The following is a 23,260-nucleotide window of genomic DNA, read 5'->3' as shown; positions in this document are numbered from 1 at the left end:
TCCGCCACACGCGCCCCCCCAGAATTCCCGCGCACCTGGAGGGCCAGTTTGCGGGGCAGACGAATGACCCGGCCGAAGCGCCCCCTGGCGATCGGCGGCGTCCGGGGTGCAGGGATGCCAGGTGGGATGCCCCTGGCTGCTCCTGGGATGGGTGCAGGACCGGGGGGCGGCGTGGCGGCGGGGCTGGGCGGTGCCGGGGGTCCGCCCGCAGGAGGGCGGCCCCGACGTGGGGGTCGGGCCACTGGCGGTGGATGGTCCACATCGAGGTGGGCCGGCTTGAGGCGGTCTACCGAAACGCGGTCAGGAGTACCGCCGATGTCCAGGGTGAAGTGCTTCGCCCCGGTCTCCAGCACGCGGAAAGGCCCGTCGTATGGGGGCCGCAGTGGTGTCCGATGGGCATCGTGGCGGACGAAGACGTACTCCGCCGTGCGAAGCTCCGGGGCGACGTGCGTCGGTGGGTGCCCGTGGCATGCCGTTGGCACCGGGGCGAACCTCTGGGCGGTCTCTTGCAGAGCGGAGCGCTGCTGTGCCGCGGACCATGGTGCCGTGGAGTCGGGGAGGAACTCGCCCGGCACCCGCAGCGGTTGCCCGAAGACCAACTCCGCCGCGGATGCGCGCAGGTCCTCCTTGGGCGCCGTCCGGAGGCCCAGCAGGACCCAGGGGAGCCTGTCGACCCAGCCGCCGTCGCGGAGGGTGGCCCGGAGCGCGGCCTTCAATGAGCGGTGAAATCGCTCACACAGGCCGTTAGCCTGGGGGTGGTAGGCCGTGGTTCGGTGCAGCCGGACCCCGAGCCCCTGCGCAACCGCCCCCCAGAGCTCCGAGGTGAACTGGGGGCCGCGGTCGGATGAGATGTCTGAGGGGGCGCCGAACCGGGCGACCCAGGTGGCGATGAAAGCCTGCGCGACATCGGCCGCCGTTGTGGACGCCAACGGCACGGCCTCCGGCCACCGGGTGGTGCGGTCCACCATGGTGAGGACGTGGGTGAAACCCCGCGAGGGGGGCAGAGGTCCCACCAGGTCCACGAGGACGTGGTCAAACCGGCGTTCCGGCACCGTGAACGGGGCCAACGGGGCCTGGGTGTGCCGGTGCACCTTGGCGCGCTGGCACGCGAGGCATGTCCTGGCCCAGCCGCGGACGGCCTTCCGGAGGCCATGCCAGACGAACTTGTCGGCGATCAGCCTTTGGGAGGCCCTCGCGCCCGGGTGGGACAGGCCGTGGATGGCGTCAAACACCTGGCGCTGCCAGCCCGCGGGCACAATGGGGCGGGGACGCCCGAGGGAGACGTCGCACAAGAGGGCCGCGCCCGCGCCGTCGAACGGCACCTCGGTGACGCGGAGGCCCGTGACGGCGGTCCGCAAGGCCTGGACGTCGGGGTCAGCGGCCTGGTCCGCTGCCATCCGGGCATAGTCGATGCCGAGGTGGACTGCGTGGGCGACGGCCCGGGAAAGGCAATCCGCCACCGGGTTGTCCTTCCCCGCGACGTGCTGGATGTCCGTCGTGTACTCGGACACGGCCGAGAGGTGACGCTGCTGCCGGGCCGACCACGGCTCGGTGACCTTGCCCATCGCGAAGATCAGCGGCTTGTGGTCGACGCCCGGCCCTCGAGCAGATGGCGGAAGTGCCTGACCGCCAAGTGAAGTCCGAGCAACTCGCGGTCGAAGGTACTGTAACGGCGTTCGGGCGGGCGAAGCTGCCGGCTAAAGAACGCCAGCGGTTGCCAAGCTCCACGCACCCATTGCTCGTGCACCGCGCCCACCGCGTAGTCCGAGGCATCGGTGGTGAGGGCGATCGGTGCATCGGGCGCCGGGTGCGCGAGCATGGTGGCGTTAGCCAAGGCGAGCTTCGCGCCCGTGAACGCCGTGTCCATCTGCTCGGTCCAGGTAACGTCGCCTTTGCCCGGCTTACCTCGGAGAGCTTCGTGCAGGGGGCGCAGGAGCTGGGCGATACGGGGCAGGAACCGATGGTAAAAGTTCACCATGCCCAGGAACTCCTGCAGCCCTCTGATCGTGCGGGGGCGCGGAAACCCCTTCACCGCCTCCACCTTGGCCGGCAGGGGGACGGCTCCGTGCCTGGTGACACGGTGCCCCAGAAAATCGATTGTGGCGGCGCCGAACCGGCACTTTGCGGGGTTCACAATCAGGCCATGCTGGCCCAGGCGTTCGAAGAGCGTGCGGAGGTGGCGTAGGTGCTCTTCGCGGGACGCGCTGGCGACGAGGATATCGTCCAGGTAGACGTAGACAAAATCCAAGTCGCGCAGGACGCTGTCCATCAGTCGCTGGAACGCCTGAGCCGCATTCTTCAGACCGAAGGGCATGCGCAGGAACTCGAAGAGTCCGAATGGCGTGATGACCGCCGTCTTCGGGACGTCCTCCGGCCTGACGGGGACCTGATGGTAGCCGCGTATGAGGTCCACCTTCGAGAAGAAGGACCTGCCCGCCAAACGGGCGGAAAAGTCCTGAATGTGGGGGACGGGGTAGCGGTCGGGAGTCGTGGCGTCATTGAGACGGCGATAGTCCCCGCACGGTCGCCATCCCCCGCCGGGCTTCGGCACGATGTGCAGCGGCGACGCCCAAGCGCTCTCTGAGCGCCGAACGATGCCGAGTCGCTCCAGCGTAGCGAACTCCGCTTTTGCCACCGCCAGCTTCGTCGGCTCGAGGCGGCGTGCCCAGGCGTAGACCGGTGGCCCGACGGTGGGGATGTGATGGGCCACCCCGTGCTTGACGGCCCCCGCCGAGAAGGTGGGCCGCGTGAGGGCCGGGAAGCCGGCGAGGAGGCGGGTGAATGCGTCCGCTGCCGGAAGCGTACAGACCAACGTGGCCGGAACCGAATCGTTCGGCAAGCCGCTTGGCAAGCCGCTCGTTGAGCTGGGCAACGCACATGCGAGCGAGCTGAACGTCTCGGCCTGGACAAGCCGTCTGCGCTTGACGTCGACCAGGAGCCCATTAGCGCACAGGAAGTCCGCGCCAAGCAGTGCCATGGGCACGTCGGCGGTGACGAACGTCCATCGGAAAACCTGCCCTCCAAACCGCAGAGAGAGGCAGCGTTTTCCGTACGTACGGATGGGCGTCCCGTTCGCGGCAAGCAGCGCGGGGCCCCCACCCGCGGCGTGCTTGTCTGACGTGCCGGCGGGAATGACACTCACCTGTGCTCCCGTGTCGCACAGGTAACGGCGCCCGGAGAAGGTGTCCGTTATGAACAGCAGGCTGCTCGAACGGCCGGCGCTCATCGCCACAATTGAGCGCCGGCCCGGGCGTTTCCCGACCCGTTGAAGGAGCACGGCGGATGACACCGCCGAGCTTCGTGGCCGAACTTGGCGTGGAACCAGCACCAGGTGGTGGAGCTGGAGGAGCGCGGCTGGCTCCGCCAGGCCGGTGGAGTCGACGGGTTTCCCCGCGGTGGCGGTTTTCGCCGCGGCGGTGGGCGGGGCGTGGCGGCGTTCACGAGGTGCGTATCAGCATGCTGCTGAAACTCAGCGTGCTGTAGAAGATGATGCTGTGGAACAGCAGCGTCGAAGGCCGTGACGGCCACGCCAACGCTCGCCCGCGTGTCCGAAGCGGCGAAGTACTTGTCCGCCTCGGCCGCCAATGCTCGGGGTTCCGTTAGCCCGGTCCCGGCCAACGCGAGGCGAACCTGCGCTGGAAGTTGGCGACGGAAAAGCGCCCGGAATAGCGAACCGGGGGCTTCGTCGCCCAACAGTGACAGCATATGGTCCATTCGGACCGACGGGCGCGTCTCACCGAGCTCGGGGAGATCCAGGAGGCGATCGGCCCGTGCGTCGTCCGTGAGGCTGAACGTGGCTAGGAGTAGCCGCTTGAGTGCCTCGTACTTGTGGCCGTCCGGTGGGTGGCGAAGGACGGACACAACTCGAGCGGCCGTGCCGGGCCCGAGGGAGGCGACGACGTGGCAGTAGCGCGTGTCATCGCCGGTGAGGTGCCGAAGCTGAAATTGGGCTTCGGCCTGGACGAACCAGACTTCGGCCTGAGCCTCCCAAAATTCCGGAAGTTTGACGAAGGCGGCCATGGCGATGGCGTCGCGTGTGGAAGGATCGCTCCGGCAGATCCAACGTCGAGGGTCACCAGTAAAGCGCGGCGTTACGCGCGCTGCTTGTGAGCAAGGAGGAAGCGGACAAGCGGTAACATATAAACGTCTTTATTGTAAGACTACACTGTAACACTGTACTGTTCCGGGCTGGTCGCCCGGGGTATATCATGAGGCCACGCCTACCCCTCGGGCGTGGCCACCGCCCACTTGGTGCGTGGAATGATGTCACCACGCCAGTGGGCTTTTGTGTCCGCCACAACGGAATACATAACTTGAGGGGAAAGTGTAAACATTGAAGGTTAATGAGTGAAAACTATCTGGGGAAATGGGGGAGAAACACGTGGTCGAAGAACGAACGAACGAATAAGAATGAATAAACGAATGAGAACAGAGAAGGAAAATGTTTTTTTTTTTGTTTGTTTTTGTTTTTTTGAGTTGAGATTTACACAAGGAAGTAGGCTATGGGTGAAAAGACTGGGAATACAGAGAACGAAAGTTATTGGATCACAAAAGACGGACCGCTGAGAAAAACAAAGCCTCAAGGTTGTACAGTGCACACTGTACAAGGCCTCAAGACACGACACGGCAAACAGACGATCAATTTATGAAAGATAAACACCGAGAAACAACCAAAGTTGCACACAATAACTTCACACACCGAAAGATAAATACAGTTTCGACAAAATACAATTGTGAACAGACTTAACTTCGAAAAACGTGGAGACCGTGTGGAGCTTCGAAAATCCCTGCCGCCGTCTCCAAGATCTCTCTCTGCCCCAAAGCCAGATCCTCGGAGGTGGGAGACAAAAAGAAGCAAGTGAGTAAGGTGGTAAGGGCGCAAAAGTGCACGCAATACAAGGTGATGCACACTGGGGGCACATGGGAACCAGGTGAGACAGGTACGTTCCTACCGTACGCCCCCCCCACCACCAGGTAACCTACAGTGCCCCTCCCTTACCCCTTACTGTATCCAAAAAACACAACACTACCCATAAACATCTACTTTACACATCAACAAACGTCCCTACTGTCTTCCCCGTTCCTCCCATAAACCAAATTCGTCTTCTCTCCCTCCTAACCAATCAAATTTGCCATTTCCAACTCAACATCAAAATTTGCCATCTCCAACTCAACATCAAAATTTGCCATCACCAATTCATCATCAGTCCCTCCTAAGGAGGGAGAGATGGAATCACCCCAATGTCTCATCCACGTCGTGATGCGTCTCACAAATCCAACAGCAATTCTCATTTCCTGCAACACAGACAAAAGAAAACACAGGTGTGGAGTCATCATCATCACCTCAGGTAAGTGGCTGCGTATGGTGCGACAGGTTCATCAATCCTAACTATTTCCTAAATGACTTTAACAACTTTACATTACCCGGGGTCTTTCCCTGCCAATCCATTGGCCAACTTACACTATGGGTTCTAAAAACCAATTCCCATTGCCCAAACCGCGGTGCTTCTCAATTTGGGGTCTCACTCCCCCGATTCAACACTCGGTGCTCTCGCACAATTTCTGGGCTGCGACGTGTAGCTCTCCCAGCAGGTCTACCCACCTGCACACCTCCACCACTGTAGTTGCCACCCGAGCTTACCTGCTCCTCACCCTAACCTAACTAACTGGGGAAGGCCCTCTCGCACTCTCACCCCCTCAGTGCCCTCTCTGGCACGGGCTGCCCGATCCACACCCGGGATCCTCAGGCACCCACTGACACTAACGGCTCCCAGAGCCCACCTGCGGCCTCAGCTGGCCGACATCCTCACAGTGGTGGAGTGCCCAAACCAACTAAACACACTAACAGGCTACACGCCCAGCCATTTCCACAACACTAATGCACCCATCCACAATACCATTCTGCAACCGCACCACAAATGCCAATATCCAACCACAATTTACCTATACCCTCTACCTAACACTTACACTACCCGCCCCGGGTATCCGTGATGGGGGTCCACTCTTCCCCCATTCACACCTTCGCACCATCCACTCCGTACCACTTACTCCAACTCTCTCCACACCACTCATTCTCTGCTCCATATATTCCACACACCTGTACTTGCACACCTGTGCTCTCACACCTGGTGCCACCTGCACCCTTCTCTCCCCAAGCGCATTCGCGCTGATCCACAACACTCACTACTCATACACTGCTCCACACTGCTCCACACACCTATCCAGTTCTCACACAGCATCATCTCATCTAACTACTCCCCTCTGAAACTTGCGCTTCCCAGTCGTCCCTTTAAACGATTGCGCTCCCTCGTCATTATCATCCACACTAAACTACCTGCGTCCCCACTACAGGTATCAGTCACTATCTAACCTTAACGTCACCTAATGTCATCTTCTAGGTCCCTACACACAATATAACCTAACCCACCCGGGCTAGTTTTCACTGCCATACACCCCCATAAGCTATAGCGCATTTGCCCCACCATGGGAAGGGTGGCAGTGGGATGCCACCCTTACCCACCGGGCCCATCGCTCATCAATCCCCCAGTCCTCTGGCACTAATAAGCCCCCCTTATTCAGAGGTACTGGGTCCCGCCTCGGCATCTAAAGCCGAGGCAATCCACGGGGGCGCCTGCTCGCCGGTGTAAGGCCTTATCCGGTCGGCGTGGACGATCCGAGGGAGGGCTCGTGGCCCCATTTTGATTTTTACTACCACGTCACAGACTTGCGACAGGACGACCCCCGGGCCTTGCCAGGGAGAGGTGAGTTTCGGGCACCTACCCTTCCTCCTCCGGGGATTGAAGAACCAAATCTTCATCCCCGGAGTGTACTGACTCCCCTGGCTCCGGTGGTCGTACCTGCGCTTCATCTTTTCCCCCGCCAGATGGAGTTGGCGGCGGGCGAAGGCATGGACTAGCTCCATGCCTTCCTCTAGGTGACGTGCGTACCCCTCCCTCGGCGGGTTAACCACTGTGTCTGGCACGGGACCGCATAGCAAGTCGGCGGGAGCCCGTAACTCCCGCCCATACATAAGCAACGCTGGACTGCATGCGGTGGCCCCGTGCTGGCTGGTTCGGTAGGCCATGAGCAAATAAGGGAGATGTTCGTCCCAGTCATCCTGACGGGTGGCGGTGAACAGTGCCAGTTGTTGGATTAGAGTTCGGTTGAATCTCTCCACCATCCCGTCAGTTTGAGGTCTTAAAGGCGTTGTTCTGGTTTTCCGAATTGACAGGAGACTGCACACATCTTTTAGTAATTTGCTCTCAAAATTTCGTCCCTGGTCGGTGTGCAACTCCTGTGGAATCCCATGCCGGCACACAAATCCTTCCACGAAGGCCTGCGCTACCACCCCTGCTTCTTGGTTGGGGAGGGCGTAGGCCTCCGGCCACTTGGTGAAGTAGTCCATCACAACGAGGATGTACTTATTACCTAGGCGGGTGCGGGGTAGTGGGCCTAGGATATCCATGGCCACCCGCTCTAGGGGGGCCCCCACCTGGTGTAATTGAAGGGGGGCCCTCATCCTCCGTGCTGGTCCCTTTTTGGCAGTACAGGCGTCGCATCTCCAACACCAGTCCTGTATGTCGCGCCCCATATTCACCCAATAAAACCTCCGGCGTACCTGCGATGTCGTCTTTGTCCTGCCCAAATGGCCGCCGGGACGGGTACCATGCACCTGTTGCAATATATCGGTCTTAAATTTATTTGGGACCACCACCAGCCAGGAAGTTTTATCAGAGGGAACCTCCACCCACTTGCGATACAAGATGTTATCCTTCAATTCCAGGGTTTTCCACTGAGCCCAATACGCCTTGGTCTGTGCCCCGAGGGGGGTGACCTCTTCCCCATTAGGTCTTTGCCCCAATCTCACCCATTCGTGCACCGGCCCCAGTACGGGGTCCTCCCGCTGGGCCGCGCTCCAAGCCAAAGTTCCGAATTCCTCATCTGCGGTTAGTGGCAAAATTGGCCCTCTCACCCGGGTTGCCCGGACAACGAGGGTCGGGTCCGAATCGCCCAATTGTTCCCTCTCCTCGTGTCTCGCACAAAATTTGCAGTTTTCCCCCAGACAAGGACGCCGAGAGAGTGCGTCCGCATTACCATGGGCCTTCCCGGCCCTATGGGCCACATCAAAATCGTACTGCTGCAACTTTTCCAACCACCTTGCAATTTGGCCCTCTGGTTCCTTGAACCGAAGGAGCCATTGCAAGGAGGAATGGTCAGTTCTAACCAAAAATTTCCGCCCGTACAAGTACGGGTGGAAATGGTTCATGGCAGCCAGCATAGCCAATAACTCTTTGCGAGTGACGCAATAATTTCGCTCGGGCCTACTTAAGGCCCGACTATAGTAACCAATCACTCTCTCCACGCCCTCCTGTGTCTGAGACAAAACTGCGCCCAATCCTTCCTGGCTCGCATCCGTGTCCAGGGTAAATGCCCCGTTGCTAGTGGGGTAAGCTAGAAGGGGTGCGGATGTTAGACACCCCTTCAATTTTTGGAAGGCCTCATGGCACTCCCGTGTCCAATTAAATCGCGTCCCCTTCTCCGTAAGCCGGTGGAGGGGACGGGCCAACTCCGCAAATTTCGCCACAAAGCGCCGGTAGTAGGAGCAGAGTCCCAAAAATCCCCGCACCTCTTTGATGGTACGTGGTGCGGGCCACTCCTCTACCGCGTTAATTTTGTCTGGGTCCGTTTTTACCCCCTCGCAACCGATGACGTGGCCTAAATAGGCCACCTCCTTGGCAAACAAGGTGCACTTACTCGGGTTCAGCTTCAACCCTGCCTGTCTGAGGCACCCGAACACCTGGTCCAAATTAGCTACTGCCTGGGGGAACGTTTTGGCATGTACTAGGACGTCATCCAGGTACACCAGGCATGATTACCATGGCATGCCGCCTAGTACATGTTCCATCAATCTTTCAAAGGTGGCGGGGGCGTTACACAAACCAAACGGCATCACAGTAAACTGATACAGTCCCTTACCTGTGGAGAATGCCGTTTTCTCCTTCCCTGCCCTATCCATCTCCACCTGCCAATACCCACTCTTGAGGTCCAAAGTTGAGAACCAATTTGAGCCCGCAACGGCATCGAGGGTGTCATCAATCCTTGGCAGGGGATATGAGTCCTTGAGTGTCACGTTGTTTAGCTGGCGATAGTCCACGCAGAACCGCGTGGTCCCATCCTTCTTTTTGACCAGCACAACAGGTGACATCCAAGGACTTCCCGAGGGCTCGATCACGCCTGCGTCGAGCATTTTTTCAACCTGCTCGTCAGCTTCCGCCCTCTTGCTCCAAGGGAGCCGTCGGGCGGCCTGACGAATAGGCCGGGCCTCACCGGTGTGGATCTGATGTTTCACCAGGCCCGTACGTCCAATATCCTCGGTGGACAGGGAGAAGAGGTCCAAATGGGACCCAACCAGTTTGTGTAAGGCCTCCCTCTGGGTACCTCCCAACTCTACGCTACTACGATTTACCATCTCGCAAATGGGATCGGGCCAATTCCTACTTCTTATTGAAGGCTCCCCCCGGGGCCGGCTCGGCTGGACGTTCTCGCCCCTCACTGTCGCGACTTCCTTAACTGGGGTGCAGCCAGCTACCCTCGTGCCCCTTACTATAGTGCGTGGTTCTGTACTTATATTTATTACTCGGACGGCCACTACCGGTCCGTCCGTTTTTACAAGGGTGCGGCCCACGATTAAACCCGGTATGGACTGCGCTGCCACCGGTTCGACCAGGCCGCAGGACTCCTGCCATGTTGGGCGAGCTGCCCACCGGGCCGGCACTATCGCCTCGGCCCTTGGGGGAATGGTCACGGCCTCGGAAGCCTCCAGCACCGCTCTCTCGGCCGTGCTCACTCCCCCTAACGGCAGCTCTTCTACTCCCACCTGCAGGATCCCCCGGCACAAGTCGATTTTACAACCGCTGGCAGTCAACAAATCCAACCCTATTAAACATGGGTCGCCCACCTCCGCCACCCAAACATCTATCTCCCTCCTTACCGACCCTAACTTGACGGTCACAGAACCACGCCCTATGATCGGGGCCGTTACCCCGGTAGCAAGTTGCAAACTATAATTTTGCAGGCGCTGGATCTTATCCCAGCCACCTGCGCTCGAATCAAGGACCACAGGGCTGATGATCGTGGCGCTAGCTCCTGTGTCCACTACGGCGTCTACCCCCACGCCGGCAATTTTGTATCTGATTGTCAGGCTACCGGTTCCAATTTGGCCACAATAAATGACCTGTCGCGTCAATGAGGGCTCTCCTCCATCCTCTTCTGCCGAACACCGCCCTACATGCCCGACACCTTCTAGTTTCCCGGGGTCTGGCGGGGGGGGGGGGTGTCTGGGGTCGGCTAACCCGCTCCCCCCGGGGCGGAGTTGAGGACCTCAACCGCCGGGGATCATCCCGGCGCGTGGCTCGACAGTGCCGCGCCAGGTGACCCAGACGGTTGCAAGTATAGCACCTCACCTGATAAGGTGCTTGTCTCCGGAATTCCAAATTCCCCCCCCTGAAGGTCCGAATTGGATTACCCGCTCGTGGTCCACCGCGGGCCACCTCCGGGGCCACCTGCCATGGTCCAGGTCCCGCCAGGCGCTGGTCCACCAGCCTCTGGACCATGCCCGCCAGGTCAGGACTCACGTCGGGGGCGGGCCCCCTAAGGGGTCCGCCCTCCATCGGAGGTCCCACCTGGCGGACCGCCATTGCGTGACGCTCGCTCCCCCGGGCCAGGGGTCTCGCTGCTTCCCAACGGGCCGCAGCGTCAGCCGCCTGGCTCAGAGTCTGCGGGCGCCACATGGCGAGCTGTTGCAGGAGCTCAATATCCGGGAGGGCCTGGATAAAATGGTCCAGCGCCAGGCTTTCCCGGGAATCCGCTGCCATGCTAGCATGTGCGATCCCCACTGCGCGGCGAATGTCATGGGCAAGTTCCCCGATGGCTTCCTGGGGCTTGCGTTTTCACAGCGCGAGCTGAGCTTTTACAAGCTCGCTCTGCTGTTCAATGCCGAATCGATTAATTAGGGCGTCGCGGAGGGCTGGCAGGGTGAGAGCACCCGCTGGTAATGCCGTCAGCACCTCCGCCGCCGCGCCGTGCAATGCGGCCACCAGGTGTACTCCACCTTCGTCCTCACCCCAACCGTTGCCCTTACACACACAGTCAAACTGCGCCAGGTACGCGCGTAGATCACTCTTGCCGTCATACGGCGCGAGTGGGACCTTGTGGGACCACCTTGTATGCGAATCGTTGCCCGCCTGCCGGACCCCGTGCGTCGCCCCTTGCGGGGTCAGCGCGGGGCCGAACCGGCCGGGCCCCCACAGTACATTACCCCCAAGGGGCTCTCGTGCCTCCCCTGTCCCTCTAACAACTACCCCTGTTGGTGTCGATGCATGGGTCACACTTCCGCAACCCACTACCCATTCCATACCACCACAACCTTGCTCACCCACACCTCGCACCTCTCGTTCCATACCCTCCGGACCAGCCATACACCTCACTCTTGGCCTCTCACGAACATCCGGGTCTATCTCGACCCCCAAGCTTATTAAATCACCTGGCGCATCATACGCACGACCATATTGGTCACCACTTACACCGGGTCCTCTTTCTCTTCGCTTCTCCTCCATCACCTGCGAATCCCTCATCCGGTTAATGAGCACATCATCACGATCCGAACACAGACTTTGGACCAATTCTTTTACTTCCTCCTTTATCTCTTTCTTATCCTCTCTCCGTCGCTTCTTAATTTCGCTCACCCCTTCTTCCACTTCTTCTAATTTCTGCTTCACCTCCTTCATCTTCTCGTGCGCCCCTTTAAGTTCTTCCTCTAACTCCACTTTATTTTTTTCTATGTGCTCCCGCACCTCCCGCTCTTTAAGCTCCATCACCTCTACCACCTTGTCCATTTTCCTCGTCAGGTCCTCATGTACCGTCTGACACTCTTTTTTAATTACCCCTACGTCCTTTTTCATCTCCTTCTGTGTCGATTTTAAACCCTCTATTACCGCTGTGTTCTTCTTTACCTGGTCCCCCAACTCCTTTTGTCCCACTGTCAGTTGTTCTACTCCCAGCGTCAACTCCTCTATACCACCTTGCAATTTTACAGTCCCCTTTCTCACCTCCTTCTCCATGCGCTCCTTACAGTGCCTCACCTCCTCGCGCACTCCTCCGACCTCCTCACTCACACCTCTTCTGATCTCTTCTCCCATCACTTGCATCTCCTGCCCAGATGCCACCCTCATCTGCTCCATTTCCTCCCTGTGAGCATCCAATTTAGTTTCTACCCCCATTCTGACCCCCTCTATCTGCTGCCCCATTTGTTTAACTTCCCTTTCCGCTTGGTCCCTCATGTCCCTCAATTTGCCTTCCATACTGTTTTCTAACCCCTCTAACCCCTTTTTCATCCCTTCCATTTGATTCTCCTGAACGGCCATTCTGTTTTCTACCCCCATTAACCCCTCCTGTATTTCCCCTAATGTATTGTCTAATCCCTCTATTCTACTCCCTAACCCTCCGATCTGGGCCCCCATCCTTTGTTCTAACCGTTGGCTATTGGCCCCCATGTCGCCCCCCAATTCGTCCCTCATTTTCTCGCTATTCTGGGCCATAAGGGCCTTCATTTGTATTTAAAAAAGGTCCAAATCTACCAGCGGCGCTACTACAGTCGCGGGCGCGGTCGCCGTGGCCATGTGCGAGGTGCCATTTTGCGCGCCCGTAACCTCGTGCGTGAGGACGCGATTTTGCGACCCTGCCACCCTCACTGCTTCGCTCTCCTCATGTCCCTCAATTTGGTCCTGGATCGACCCTGCCTCACTCTCCTCTACCGGAACCCAGCCGTCTTGATCTGCCATAGCGCGACTTTCAAAATTCGGGTTTTTATTTTTGTAAAACAAAATCAAATTTCGCCGTTAACAATTTCGAGCGCGTGAAGCGCGCTTCGGGTCCGATCTCACTCCTCGACACCAATTGTTACAGACGCGGTTTTAGATGTTAGTTTACCGAGCGGTTTGGTATTACCGCGTCCGCACAGTTACTCCCCGATTAGAACCCTATCCCGCCCGATTCCACTCGACGTTGACCAAGTCGCGCTATGCTAAATCAATGAAGGAAAGGACACAACGGCTGGGATAAATGCAACGGCACAAGGGGTACAGTTCTCAAGACCTCCGGAGGAGGATATAATATTGGTGATGCAGAAACGGGTAGATTACACGGTAAGAGGTAAAGCACAGAAAAGATGGGCACTTAGACACAGTCTTATCTTATCCCCGACAGACCACAGACAAACGGGACAAGACTGACTTACACAGGGATTGATGGCAAGGAAGGGCAGGCAGTCGATAGCACAAGGTGCACCTTGGCTCCGGGACAGGATACAGCTCGGTCCAGTCCAGAGATGCGGGGAGGTATCGCAGCGCTCGGTTGGTGGCGTCTCTCTTCCTTTCAGTCCAGCATGCATCTGACGTCACCTCCCTCTTTCTGCGCATGCTCAGCGGGGAGTGACACGCCCTCGGCTCGTTAGCTCCGCCCCAGATGGAATCGGTCCGCCGCTTCCATTGGGTGCGGGGGGTTACCGGCTCTTCCCTTGACGAGGAGCTGACAGCGAGCCCCTGCGTGGTAACCCCGTCGGAGCACATGTTCAATGGCGGCTAACCAAGCCGGAATGAGGACGCACACTCCCCGCGCCGCCGCCGCTGTTGTTGTTGTTGTTGTTGTACCATGAGGAAGAGCTGCGGGGAGGTATTGGGAGGTCCTAAACTTTCTAACGGTGCCATACAATCACATTCTGGTGCAACGAAGAGTCAGAATTAATGGAAACGAGTCCTTAACTGACATAGACTAAGAATAACTAGCAAGATGTCCTATAGTTGTCTACGTGAGATGTGGTGGACCTGGATGCGACATTTAATGGGAGAAATAGGGGAAGGTCGGGGCTACAGAGTGTTGTTTACAGAAAATGGGACTAGGGAATGGGGGATTGGGGATAGTTGGGAAGTATTGGGTAAATAGGGGAATATTTACAAGCGGATATGGATGGAGGCCAAATCCCATATCCGCAACAATATGTATATATATTGCTGCCCGATAAACGGGCTTTTCAGAGTGCCTGAGTGTTTGGTTTGATTAAAGCAACTCGGATGAATTCCAGCTTTTTGTCACGTCCATTCTTCCGATCGACGTGGGAGCCCCAGCTCCTTCACGATCACGATTTCAAACACGATGGAATAATATTTACCAATATGAACAGTGATGTGGCTTTTATTGAAATTCTAAAGATACTGTTTAGATTTTGATGATTTGCGTGTGATATGATTCAACGGATGTTTATATGAATCGTTTGAAATAAAAAGCCTTCAATTTCTGATATTTTGCCATCGCCATATGCAGATTCGCCACGGTCCCACGATCGATGTTTCTGTGCGTGAACGGACCCGTTTGCTTGCGAACTGGTGCGTTTTTCATGGAAGACCTTCACGAACTTGCTCTCCATGATGTGCGACTGAAGGTGCTACAGGAATGTGGAATTTATTGGTTTCATGCTTTAGCATTCACCGTATCTGCATTGCCTGTTTGCTTCTGGCCTCCCACCTGTCTCCACGGGTATTTCTCTCGTGTTAAAAACTGAGGTTCCCAACTTTTACCCAAAAATGCACCGAACATTCACATTTCTCAGAATATCCGTCTGGTCTACTATTGAAATGCACCTTTTAACTCTTAAGACTGCTGAGACACCGTCGACCTTTGAAGATGCTTTTATACCCGTAAGATCCTTCAGACCCACAATACCCAGAAGACCCAAAAGTCACTGAGGACCCAAAAGACCAAAATGACCCAAAAGTCCTCGAGGACCCAAAAGACCCAGATGACCCAAAAATCCCTGGCGACGCAAAGGCCCAGGTGACCCAAAAGCTCTTGAGGACCTAAAAGACCCAGATGACACAGAAATCCCCGAGGACACAAAAGACCCCAAGGACCAAAAAGACCCAGTAAACACAAAAATCCCCAAGGACCAAAAATACCCAAAAGTTCCTGAGGACCCAAAATACCCCCCTCCCCCTCCTCATCCCTATTTGTTACCTCTTCTGCATTCTCTCTTTTACCCAAAGTTGTTAACCTGATTTGAAAATGGATGCAGCCAATCACATCACTCAATGCAAATACCACGATATCTGCCATGGCTGAGGGAAAGAAATCCACGCACTTGGGTTCCTTTTCACGTTTTACTCACGTTTAAATACGCGATGTTTATTTTTTAATCCTAATTGTAAACTAATCAGAGACAAATAGAGGTGAGAGCAAAATCCTCACCGGTGCCGAGAACCAGTCAATGTGGGGTTCATGATGCCGAGATTCTGAGGTCAATGTGGGATTCATGGTGCCGAGGACCTGAGGTCAATGTGGGGTTCATGGTGCCGAGGACCTGAGGTCAATGTGGGGTTCATGGTGCCGAGGACCTGAGGTCAATGTGGGGTTCATGGTGCCGAGGACCTGAGGTCAATGTGGGGTTCATGGTGCAGAGATTCTGAAGTCAATGTGGGGTTCATGGTGCAGAGAACCTGAGGTCAATGTGGGGTACATGGTGTCGAGAACCAGTCAATGTGGGGTTCATGGTGCCGAGATCCAGTCAATTTGGGATTCATGGTGCCCAGGCCCTGAGGTCAATGTGGGATTCATGGTGCAGAGAACCTGAGGTCAATGTGTGGTTCATGGTGCCGAGAACCTGAGGTCAATGTGGGGTTCATGGTGCAGAGATTCTGAGGTCAATGTGGGGTTCATGGTGCAGAGAACCTGAGGTCAATGTGGGGTTCATGGTGTCGAGAACCTGAGGTCAATGTGGGGTTCATGGTGCAGAGAACCTGAGGTCAATGTGGGGTTCATGGTGCAGAGAACCTGAGGTCAATGTGGGGTTCATAGTGCAGAGAACCTGAGGTCAATGTGGGGTTCATGGTGCAGAGAACCTGAGGTCAATGTGGGGTTCATGGTGCAGAGAACCTGAGGTCAATTTGGGGTTCATGGTGCAGAGAACCTGAGGTCAATGTGGGGTTCATGGTGCAGAGAACCTGAGGTCAATGTGGGGTTCATGGTGCCGAGAAGCTGAGGTCAATGTGGGGTTCATGGTGCAGAGAACCTGAGGTCAATGTGGGGTTCATGGTGCAGAGAACCTGAGGTCAATGTGGGGTTCATGGTGCAGAGATACTGAGCACCTCATTTTTCTGTTTTTATTTTAATGTTTTGGGGGTGGGGGTAGAGGAGGGGAAGGGGGGGAGGGGTAAGTCCCATGGGAAGGATGAGGGAAATCCTGTCTATACTCCCAGGTCTCTACTACTACACGAGCCTGAGAGGGGCAGACCGTTCCCGCACCTCACATGTAAACAAACAGTCCCACATGGGAGCTTTGAAAAACAAAAGACAACGAGGTCGTGACCGTTCAATAGCCGAATCAAGTGGATAAAGTGCGCGCTTTATATGTCGGAAAGGCGGACCTCATAGAGGACATGCCTTTCTGATCCATCCAAACGTTTGTGCTTTCTTTCCCGCTCTGTACCGTCTCCTTTCCTCCGTTCATCGTCCCATGGAGCTCACATGAGTTTCCCTCATTCCGGATTTATTTGAGAAATTCTCCAAAAGGGAATATTCGAATAACTTTCCTTTAATCATCTTCAAACAGCCTCAAAATCTGTTAAAATCACAACTTAAATAAGCAATTTAATACTTTGAAGGTATTCCGACCTCGTTCCTTCTTCTCGATCAAACCACCTCCGTTTTCATATGATATTTGAGCCTTTTAAAGGACGACACAACTCGCAGTGAAGCAATTAGACGTTTATAAGTTGCACTAGTTCATCGATTTCGACTCATTAAAAACACAATTGACCGAGGGGCGTGGCTTAGCGGTTTCACGCAGTGGAAGCTGAGTGAGGGGCGTGGCTGAGCGGTTTCCACGCAGTCCACACGAGCGAGGGGCGTGGCTGAGCGGGTTCCACGCAGTGCATGCTGAGTGAGGGGCGTGGCTTGGCGGTTTCCACGCAGTTCACACGAGCGAGGGGCGTGGCTTAGCGGTTTCCACGCCGTCTTCGAGCCCTTAACGACAACCAGGCTTTGCAACATAATGTATTTGCCATGAGCAATCAGCTTGCTGTCGCTTGCCAAGCCAGCCGTTCCTTCTCAACCGTTTATTTGCAGTGCTTGCTTGAGCGTTTAAAATTAGGCGAGCACTCGACAAGTTTATTGACAACTAGACGACCCATGACCCGTTGGGTCAATGTTATTATATATAATTAAGGGGTTCCATGGTTACAGTGGGGGTCAAAGGTCAACCTATGGCGAAGATATATAATTTTCTCACACTTTCTAATAGAGAGGCAAAATGCCATATAAAACTAAATTTACTGGTTCTAATTGCTTTTATTTATCAATCCTCACAAAGAAGCGCAGTTTTTAGTAATGAGCAGTGAGGAGAAGACCCCTCAGCCAATGATGCCACCCCGCAGCCAATGATGTGACCCCTCAGCCAATGATGCTACCTCTCAGCCAATGATGTGACCCCTCAGCCAATGATGCTACACCTCAGCCAATGATGATACCCCTCAGCCAATGATGCTACCCCTCAGCCAATGATGCTACCCCTCAGCCAATGATGCTACCCCTCAGCCAATGCTGCTACCCCTCAGCCAATGATGCTACCCCTCAGCCAATGATGCTACCCCTCAGCCAATGATGCTACGCCTCAGCCAATAATGCTACCCCTCAGCCAATGATGATGATGATGCTACCCCTAGACGACCCATGACCCGTTGGGTCAATGTCAGTTTGAATAGATATAAGAATAGAAATAAAGCAAACGCTGGACATCAGGGAGATTATTTGGGCCAGCAAGCCATAAGGCTCACCTCTCCAGCGTTCTAAATCACTTACCTGTGACACGTGATTTCGGCCCTTATCTCCGATCACGTTGACGGAAATCACCACAGCATATCGTCAAGATCCCTCCAAAAGGCTCGTCTTTGTCACATACATCACGCAATGTGCGATCCACAGCCTCGAAACTCTCTCTCCTGATCATAGGACACTCATCCCACACGATGAGTTTTGTACTTCGAAAGAGGTCTGCGATAGTGGAATTTTTATCGATGTTGCATACGCCATCTTCCCTCGGTGTCAGAGGGATTTGGAACCTTGAGTGCGCTGTTCTTCCACCAGGCATGAGGGTAGCAGCTATGCCAGATGAGGCCACCGCAGGGGCAACTTCTCCACTCGCTCTCACTTTAGAGAGAATCAGGTTAATAAGAAACGTCTTCCCTGTGCCTCCAGGCGCGTCAATGAAAATCATTGATGACTGATTCGTGCGGATGTTGCTATTCGCGTCCATAGACGTGAGGTGTGATTCGTTGTCCGTGTCCGTAGCGCCGTCGGAGGGTTGATACGACATTCTTCCTGCAAATAGTATTGTGTTTGTGCTATCGTTTTGCCGATCATCAAATGACAAATAAATTACATTGTGAAAATAAAAGATTTCAAATAAACCTATTTAAAGTGTATGTGCATATAAATAATTTAAAAAATCGAAGAAATATCTCTCGGTAATTTCCTGAAACATATTTTACTTCCGGGTAATAATGTTGAATGAAATGACGAAGATATATACTGTATGCCTGTTATTTTAGGCGGTGTATTTTCGTATATCAACGTGGCGCGATTTTAAAAATATATCTCTGCAATTTCCCGTGTGTGCGTGAATGTTCTCAATTATTTCTTTTACCGAGTCTAAAACCATCGATAAAAATGAAATCAGATGGTGACTTAGATTGAAGATAAAGGCGTGAAACAGACTCAATGGCCTTGAAGATACAAGCCTTTCAGAATTCATTTCGTTCTATAAACGGAAACTTACATCGGATTTTCTTCCCGTTTTTTTTTAACCGAGTCTAAAACTATGTTAGCGACTGTGAAAAATGAAATGATATATCGAATTTGATTTGAAATAAAACTGAGAGAGAGAGCAAGACACCACGGGCCTACAAAACAGGCCTCAAAGCTATGCGAGTTAATAAAATGGTGGATATTACTACTCTCTCAAAGGGGTAAGCCACGCCCCTGGACCGATCGAATGTTACATACAAACACGCAAGATTTCAATTTTATAATTATTTAGATAGATATATAGATATAGATAGATGGAACACACCTGCAGACCTGTTGGAGGGTCGCAGGGCGTTTCCAAATTTTTAATCTATAAATTACTATCGATTACAGTTTCGTCATCGATCACGATGGTAACTGGAGAAAGTGTTAGAATCCTGTCCATTCTTATTGGTTAACAGGGGGTGTGAGTGTGCGCCAATCCGACAACAGATTTCTGCAGGTCACCACCACTGAAGTCTATTGTGTGGATGGTGCCGGTACGTATTACATAGATCAGGTGCCGGTATTACAGAGATCAGGTTCCGGTATTACAGAGATCAGGTGCTGGTATTACAGAGATCAGGTGCTGGTATTACAGAGATCAGGTGCCGGTATTACATCGATCAGGTGCTGGTATTACATAGATCAGGTGCCAGTATTACATAGATCAGGTGCTGGTATTACAGAGATCAGGTGCTGGTATTACAGAGATCAGGTGCCGGTATTACATGGATCAGGTGCCAGTATTACATAGATCAGGTGCTGGTATGACATAGATCAGGTGCTGGTATTACATGGATCAGGTGCCAGTATTACATAGATCAGGTGCTGGTATTACATAGATCAGGTGCTGGTATTACATGGATCAGGTGCCAGTATTACATAGATCATGTGCTGGTATTACAGAGATCAGGTGCTGGTATTACAGAGATCAGGTGCCGGTATTACATAGATCAGGTGCAGGTTTCAGGAATATTACACCATTTTAATTGTCAAGAACTTTGAGTCTCTTTCAAAGTGCGACATGGTGGGTGACACATCACATGATGTGTGACATGTGACACGTGTGACATGTGGCACGTGACATGTGCGACATTGCCCAATGGACTGGCTCATATCTGTTGGATCAATTTTCGCTGATTGTCTCACAAATGAAGGGTTGAGTTGCCTTCAGTGGTTGTTCAGCTTTAATTTGTGATATAATGACCACACAGGATTGAACAAATATGTCAGATATGATCCAGAGGCAGAACGGTTATTTGTCAATTGACGGAAGGTATGGGTCGAAAGTGACGTCCATGATCAAATACCTCCGCCAGCGGACGGAACTGTTTTGCCTACATTGCGAACAGGCATAGATATAGAGTTATCAGACTGATAAATGTGAATTTTGCTATTTTGATATTTGATATTTTGATATTTTCAATGATAAATTCAATGATGATTTGATATTTGAATTTTGATATTATCATTTATGATATTTTATTATGTATTATTATTAGGATTTTATTGATTAATGTTGGTGAATTGATTGAGATTGCATATTTGAATTGATTCTGATTCTGATCCGATTGATCTGATTGATTTTGATCTGATTAATTTAATCTGATCTGATTTTAATTTAAATTTAATTTAATCAAGTCAATTGATGGATGAATAAAAAGTGCGGTCTCAAGAAAGAAGCTTTGAGACATTTGCGAAACATCGATGTGCAGACAACCTTGGACGATGAGCGAGGTGGTGAGTGTAGTGGTTATTTGTTATATTACGTGGTTATTTTTGTTTGACCCCCCCTTAACAGGACTTACTGATCCAGACTCATCTGCAACTCTGATCAGTGAGATTGGGGTGTGGGAAAAGCCACAGGGCAGGGGGACTCTCTGGAAATCACCTGCAGTCATCAAGTGGACAGGTGGAGAGATACTTCCTGGAAGACCACAGAGTGGAGCTTATCGGAATAAGCTAGACAACAACGCATTCAACGCTACTTTGTATAAGGTGGAACAAACTTCTGCGATTTTTGCAGTACACACAGTTGATAGTGGATACAGGTGTAGTCTGCTGTGTAGTCCTTGTAGTTATTTGATATATTGAGTGAGTATAAAGAGGTACTCACACACAGGCAAAATGGGAAGTGGATTCTGCAAGATTAAACAAGGTCAATTGGACTTGAGTCAAAGAGGTGCTTGTATCAGCTCCATGTATCAGAAATATGGGGCAGAATCACTTAAAGATGTGGAATCCTGGTATGAATGGACGAAAGGTCGGAAAAGTGGATTTCCACAGGAGGGCACTTTTGATAGAAACGTATTGGCAACACTCAGAAAAGAATTGGAAGCAAGAGGGCGACAGAAGTTCAAAGTGGATTGGCAACCATTCTATTACTGGGACGCTGAATCTAGGGACAGGGAGACCAAAGCAAAGATGGGGGGCTTGAAGAAAGAGGTGAAACAGATACAGCATAGGTTGTGTAAGGTAGCAAATCAAATGCCTCTTCAAGTCAGTAATGGAGAGCAATCCCAACCCAAATTGTATCCAGAAGCCAGATCATACGAGACAAATGAACTGGAAGACGAAACTCCTCCACCTTATCGGAGAACTATTGTATATCAGCCACAGGTAGTGCCTGTACCTGTACCTGCCGAAAGACCAGAACAGAGTGCAGCGATTGGTTCTAGTCAACAGAGGACAGGTGAAAGACGTGACTCATTTGAGGTAACTACCCAAGAGGGTGCAATTGGGGCACAGGAACCGACTCAAAGTGGGCAAACGATGCAACCAGCTGTTATACCCTTATCATGCTCTCCATTTCACCATACACGGAGTAAGGGTCGTGTGATCAATGCCAATCAATCTAACGATCAATGTGATTGGCTAATGAATGATCAAAAGTTGACTCTCTCACAAGGAGGGTTTGAGCAATGTGGTGTTATGAATTTTCCTCAGCGGCAATTTCCAGGGGCAAATCAGCAACATCCAGATCTGATGTATAGACCATGGCAGGTACATCAATTGAAGGCATTGCAGAGTAGTATGCCATCAATCAAAACAGATCCACTTCAATTTGCGGAGGAACTGCGGTTAATTGTGGAAACTCAGTTGCCCACTGCAAGAGACATGGAAATACTTTTAAAATGGTTAATTCCTAATACCACCACTTTGAGGAACTTAATGCGTGAGGCCAACTGGGTAAATACGGAAGATGGACAGGTGGACATGCCCACGGAGGCTAGAACGGCACAGATCAATAACTTGATAGAGGCCATAAAAAAATTGCCACCAGTGACGGATTGGAACAAAGTGGTTACATGCAAGCAGAAAACAGGCGAAGATGCTAGCGATTATTTGGACAGATTGCGAGATGTTTTCCGACTATATTCAGGCATAGACCGGGCACAAATTGACAATGCCTTAAAACCCCTTTTTATTAATGGTCTATTGCCCAAATTGAAGAGTGAAGTGGAAAGACAATGTATTGCTTGGGAAGGCAAGCCAATGCAAGAAATATTGAATTACGCCTTGCATCATCAGCGGATTCAAGCCAGGAATAGTGCTGTAAATGCCGAGAAATTGATGCAACTACAGACTCAAGCCCTGATGACTACGAATCAACGCAATAGGTTTTCTGGGCAACAACGCAACAATGCAGTAGGAAATAACCAGAGAGTGGAGTGGCAACCCAGAAACCAAGAGATGCAGCCCAGAAATACAAGTGCACAGGTGGACAGACCAGCCAATGATAGACGCCGATGTTTCAATTGTGGAGAAATGGGACATTGGATAAGGCGATGCCCATATCAAAGACAATTTCGGAAGAACAACCAAGAACAGGGATACTACCAGTTACCACCGCCTCCATCAACAAATAGGGTTCTATTGAGGAATGCCCCAATTCAGGGAGGACCTCAGCAGACTAAATGGTCTGCCACACCCTGTTGACTAGACCAAAATGACCAAGTGGCAGCGCTTCCTTTAATCTCAGGGTCGGCTGCACAGGAACCAAGTGTTAATTTGACAGTAGGTGGACGCAAGGCACCCTTTCTCGTCGATACGGGAGCTACGCGTTCCACGTTACGACAAGCAGATTTTCCCGATATACCATTGTCAAAATACTATACGAAGGTGGTTGGAGTGTCAGGAGTTCCCATACATACGCCAGTCACGGAAGAATTGCGTGTCCAATTTGGTCCATTGACTGCACAACATGCCTTTCTTGTGGCATCTGGCGTTCCAGTAAATTTGATGGGAAGAGATTTATTGTGTAAATTGAATTGCACCGTCATCTGTAATGAAAACGGAGTGTATCTAGAAATGCCAGAACACTCCCACGACTTTATTTCTAAGGTACTAGATGGCCTGACAAGACCAA

The sequence above is a fragment of the Myxine glutinosa genome, chromosome 1 (assembly GCF_964187855.1).
Source record: "Myxine glutinosa chromosome 1, kmMyxGlut1.1, whole genome shotgun sequence".
Taxonomy (NCBI): domain Eukaryota; kingdom Metazoa; phylum Chordata; class Myxini; order Myxiniformes; family Myxinidae; genus Myxine; species Myxine glutinosa.
This window is presented reverse-complemented; position numbering follows the sequence as displayed.